The sequence below is a fragment of the Triticum dicoccoides genome, chromosome 6A, assembly GCF_002162155.2.
Source record: "Triticum dicoccoides isolate Atlit2015 ecotype Zavitan chromosome 6A, WEW_v2.0, whole genome shotgun sequence".
Classification (NCBI taxonomy): Eukaryota; Viridiplantae; Streptophyta; class Magnoliopsida; order Poales; family Poaceae; genus Triticum; species Triticum dicoccoides.
Genome location: NC_041390.1, coordinates 184,198,379 through 184,204,475, shown reverse-complemented (window position 1 = coordinate 184,204,475; position 6,097 = coordinate 184,198,379).

Sequence of the window (6,097 nt, the reverse complement as noted above, 5' to 3'; positions counted from 1 at the left end):
CTATCACAGCCTGAATTTTGGCCCTTTCTTTTTCTTTTGATTCTCTGGGATTTCTCCTTAAGTTTTCTTGTTCCGTGGCTTTGTGGTCTGGAAACGGAAGAAGATGACCTCTTCTTTGCTTCCAGAGTGGCTTGTAAACCTCAAATCCTTCCCTAGACCTTTCCATTTTCATCCTAGCCCAAATCCCAATATTCTTTTTATTGGGAATATTCCTTTTCTATTAAAGGAATAACCCTAATTGCCCCAGATTGTGACGCAACCTATATTTCCATCACTCCTAAAATTCCCAAATAATTCTCCTAAATTGTTTGGGTCATATATTTCTCAAATATGACAAAATATTTCATTTTCCATATTTTCCATCATGCTCAAATAATTCATTTCCTATCCTGTCCCGAATGGCAGATTGTGAAGCAAGTGCCATTTATCTTTGCCCAATTGACTCCGAACTTCTTGGACATCTTTTCATGTCCAAATAATTGCCTCATGACAAATTTCAACTTAATTGGCCTAGTAAATATTCCTGAGAAAATTTTCAAAGTTCCTGTCCGAGGGAATTGGTTGTGAAGGAAGTACTAGCTAGGTTAATCCAATTGATTTGAATTTTTGCATGGTCTTTCACATCATCAAATAAAAGCTCTCCACAAGATTTGAGCTCATGCAATGCATCCATGTGATATGACCATCAATTCTTTGGTTCTATCCAAATTTCCAGTTAATGAAGCAAGTATATTTTATCTTGCTCCATTGTGGCTGTAAATTTTCCTAGGCCTTATCTTATCCGTATAACCTATCTCCACCCAATTTGGGCATATTCCATCTAGCCAATATTCCTCTAGAATTTTTGCAAGTTTCTGGACAGAGAGAATAGCTGTGAAGGAAGTACCATTTTGGTGAATGCGATTGGTATGAAAAATTTCAAAGAATCTCTATATGTCGAAATCATAATGCCTTGCCAAATTTCAGCTCAAGTGGCTTCTCCATTTGAGTGCACCATCATGATCTTCATTCTGGACCAGATTACTTAGTTGTAAAGCAACTATATTAATTATTGGTCCATTTCCATCCAAAATTCACAGGATTGTAGTCCTTCCTATCCTAATCACCCCAGACAACTCCGTTTGACTCAATCAAGTTCCTGTTGATCAGCAGTACTCAGCCAAAACTGATACAGCAAACTTCAGGTGATCACTCACATCTCTCCTTGGCACTTCTGCATGACCCATCACCTCCCTCGGCCTCTGGTATGAAAGGACTAAACACTAGACAATGTTTCCCTGCCTCTTGCGTCCCCTCCTTGCCGGGCGCAGTGGTGACCTCGTCGTTTGCGGGTCTGTGCACGCGCTCTGGCAGCGTTGGCCGCGCTGTAGGCGTCGGGACGCGGCGGCCAGCTCTGCCTCGATGGTTTTCTTGCGTCCTAGCGTGTCGACCTGACTCCCCCTCCCTCTCACGTCGCCCTCGACCTCTTGCCCCCTCTCCAAGTCTCCTCGCTGGAGCTAGACACCGCGTGTCCACGGGCGCACAGTGCCGACAAGGCATTAGTGGCGCTGTGGCCTCTTCCCTCTCTTGTCCCCTCTCGTCTCCGTGACCATCGTCCACTTCCCCCTCGTCGCCGTTCGAGCTTGGCCGCGAGCACACGCGTCCGCGGTGGCAACTAAGCTCGAACCTCCTTGCCAGGGCTATTTAAGCCAGCCCCGACCCCTCCCGAGCACACCACGCACCTCACCTCACTCCTAGAGCCCTGCCTACCCTCTATCTCGAGCTCAAGAAGCTCTCCTGCCCTCCCTCTGTCACCATGTCCGCCACCTCGGTCCTCCTAAATTGGAGCTACCTGAGCCCCTCCTCCACTTCTAGCCACCACCCCTAGCCCCTCTGATCTCTGGTGACCCACCTCAGATCCTCTTCCCCTCGCTGTAGCCACCATGGCCAGAACCCCATCTCCACCTGAACCGCCGTCCGCCGCAGCAGCGTCCCCACTCGAGCCCGACCTACCCATGATGGACACATGCTCTGGATGGGTGCATCTCGGTCCCCTGAGCACGCCGGTATGCTGCACGACCCAGGAGATGGCCAGAGCTGCCGGAACGCCCGCCGGTGCTGGCCCAGTCCTCTGCTCCGTCGGGCACGAGCAAGGAGAAGACGAATCCGTAGACCCCTCCCTGCCAGCTGGCCACAGGCCCCGCGCGTCAGTGAGCTGGAGCCGGCCCAGCGTTGACCCCGCCTAGCCAGCGTGGATAAGTGACGGGCCCCGCCCCACAGGACCCGCACGTCATCGACTGGCCCCGCCTCTGCCACGTCGTTAAGTGGAAGCGCAGTTCACAAAAGACGTTTTCAAATTTGGAATGTGTATTCTATGTTAACTGTGGCTGAAAGTGCATTTTCCTTTATAGGAAATGTATTCATTCAAATATGCTTTCAGTTTTTCTGTCCAGGCCCTGTTGAAAATATTTTTCTTGTAGATAGGTCCCTGGCAGAAAACTCCTCCTAACTTTTTATCCGTAATTCCGATCAAGGTGAATCCAACGCCCACATCTTTGTCTTGTCGAGCCTGTTATGTTCCCACCATTTTCACTATGTTTCAACATTCTGAAAATGACCATTTTGCTCTTGCCCCTAATCAGCCCCCCTTTGAGAGAGTACCCTTTCCAGCGATTCCTTCCGCGGTCATTCCGCACTTCTCCCCGGAGCCTTCTTAATCGCCAGGCAAGCCACAACATCCACTTGCATGATAGCAATGCAGTAGCCATGGTTTTCAACTTGAAATTTAATAATTGTCTGCTTGTTTAACTACAACTGTTATCGTTGTTTCGGTACTACTTATGGTTTTGTGTTCACCTTCGTGTTATGTTTCGATGCATCTAGTTATCATTTGTCTTGCTCGTATTACTTTCATGCTTGGTGGTAGTACAAGTTGATGTTGGTGATGGTCTTTGGTGCATGACTATCATCTGTTCCAAGTACCGTTGCTATGCATGTTCCTTTGCATCTAGTTTGTTAAATACTTGCATGGTAGTATTATCATTATGTCATTGCATGGTATCTATTCTCGATGCAAGTGGTCATGATCTGTTTATGAGTAGTATTATGCTTGTGCTAATTATGCTCGTTAGTATGCCATGCTCATCTGGATAAATGCTTCATTGTTGTTGTGCATAATATTTATGCTGCATCCATGTTGATATCACGCTCATGCATCGTAGTTGCATCCTGGTATTTTCATATGACTCAGCGTATTGCATTAAAGTTTAACCGGACTTAATTGAACTTGAACAACTGTTGGCTGAGTCATGGTGCCACCATATCGAGCTGACCAGTGCAACCACATTTGCCTTGGGTATGGGTAAGGCCCTAGCAGTCTATTGTCATGCCTCTCGCCGGTGCCTCCAATGAGGGAAGGTTATGCACGGGCGCTACCTTGGCCGGGTAGGACGTCATAAGCCTTGTGAGCCCAAGTTTTTGCGCGCTTTTGTCCCCATTTGGGACCGTTTTTGTTTTGCCACGACGGTGGCCGTAAGACCTTTGGTAGGCACGGGCCACCCAAGACTGGGCCAAAAGGGGGTGTTTGCCGGAGTGGCCAGGAGAGTGTCATGGCAGTAGGTCTGTTTTGTCGGAACGCTATTGGTCCACCCGAATGGGAGTGTGAGGCCATGGGTTCTGTGGTGTGGGTACAGTGTGCTACCTCTGCAGAGTGTGTGTGTTAAATCTATCGATAGCCGCACTCACGGATAAGGGCCCAGTTCGTGTCGGTCACACTATGGGTCAACAGTAATAATAATAATGATGTGCTTAATAACAACCCCGGTTCGACGATGAAAGAAGTTGGTTGATATTTATGTGATTGTGAGAGGATCATTGTAGTATCGTGAATGCCAACTTGTTGGATATTTGGGGATGTTATGCAAGACTCAAGGGTAAAGGTCAAGCTCCTTGTGGTCATAAATGATTACTACGGTATTGTTAATACCAAGCTTGATTGGATCCTGAGATGATTGTGTGATATCCGTGATGGTAAGTGATACAGGTGATGGTTATGAGGTAACCCGAACAGAATAAGTTGGTGCATGATAGTTTCATCATGTTGCATGCTAGTATCATCATGTTCATATGTTTATGCCATGCTCATATTGTTCTAGCTGTATCATCTTGTTCATGCTATGATTGATCTGATGGTATCATTTTAATCCTTGTTAACCTGTAACTGCCATGCTATTGTTTGTCTGGATTGCTTTGGTTGCCGTGAGCTTGCAAGTACATTCAATGTACTGACCTAGCGTGTCATGCCAGTTTGCAGGTCATGCCGGATATGATTGCTTGTTTGCCGTGGATCCCTTGTTTGTGCGCTAGGATAAGCGTTCCAGCCAGAGTCCCTACGGAGTGGAGTTCATCACCGTCGTCGCTGTCCTGCTACTAGTAGTCATTCTGCTGTGTCGTGTTGTCCTGCTGCCTGCATAGAGCAACCATGGCAGGCGTAGCGTTGTCGTGCCGATGTAATCCCCTTGTACCCTAATAGATTGCAATAAAGAGATGATTTGTTCTATGCTAAGAAGTGTCGTATTCCAGAAGACTTCTCCTCGATCTCTAGGCTGGAATACAGGGCATTCCGGTTTCTCTGAGCCGGGGTGCCACAGGCTTGGTATCAGAGCAGGTCTAGCTGTAGGATGCCCTAGCCCGCGCGAACATTAGAAACGGTAGTATAGACCCCAATTGATTTGTTGCACTTGATTGTTGCATTTGTTTGTTGCATAGCATGCATATAGATTATTATCTTGTCGCTAATGGTTAATCTTGTGAGTGTAGGTGGTATCGGTTTCGATCCACTACATGCACCCTCCTTCTTACCATGCCTGCTCTTCGGTGTTCGACGTTATCTCTGTCCCAGCAGAGTGATGCCCTGGTGCCAAATGTTCCAGACACCACTTGCAGGAGTTATGCTCAGGTATCGCGTCGATATCTTTCCACTACCCAACCGTATTATTTCGGTGATAGCCATGCTTCTATCCCGAATCGTGCCATCCATCTCGTCCCTTTGGCAATCCTTACTGATACTTGTTATCGGAAAAGGGCAATCCCATCAAGCCTTGCTTTTCCTCCACTATATTGCCCTATCATTCCATTCCTTGGACGGGTACGATTCCCTTTGTACGCTTGATGATGAGGTAGTCGTGCTCGTATGCCTCGCTACATGATCACCAAGTCCGTCCTCGCCTCCGTATATATCCAGATCCAGCTGGTGTTCACCCATCGTTTGGTGTAGCCTTGTTTACGCCAACTCCTTCCACACGTGAATTCACTTTTGTGCACACCGTCACAGCATAATAGACCGCAATACCGGAGTTTCCGCGAGATTTGTGTGCTTAGGTATGCATGCATATTATTGTTGTCAGTAGCAGTAATATGTGATGTTGCTTGATTATTTATATTATTAGTATGCTTGTGTGCTTTTGTTTTTGTCGTTTCTTTTATTTCTTTCTTTGGGCCTTTGGTGTGGCATTACTTTCCCCTCATTGAAGTTGCTCATCAACCGACACCGGACCTGAAGAATCAGCAAGGAATTCAAAGGTTTGGAAGCTCAGATAAATGGAATGAAGTTATCAGCAAACTGTAGCGAAATTTGGAATATCTCGTCTGAATGGAAAAGGAATCCTGGATGGACAGTCAGTATCATGTTTACATTAGCATGCACTCCTTACAATAGTATGGATAATCAAGTTTGCCTGAGTGTGCACTCTTCATGACAGAAATGATCAGATCAGGAAGAAGATAAGCTATGTGCAAGACCAACAGTGCAATTTTAGTAAAAGCTATGGTTTAGATACAAGGTATGATTCTTCGTTGAGGATGATTTGCAAACATGATATGCATGGAAGAAAGCACGGATGGGCCACATATTCAGAAAGGAGGATGGTACAGCAAATCCTGTTGCATGCAAGAAATCAACATCGGAAATATTAAGATGGTGGATATGTATGGTAATCAGTATGCACCTCACAATGAGAAGCTTTTGCAGCACGAAACCCAGTCTTCCTCAGCAAGATACTCTCGATGGTTTCCAGCATAAGCCATCCAACCATCCTCATTACGATACTGATGCACGATA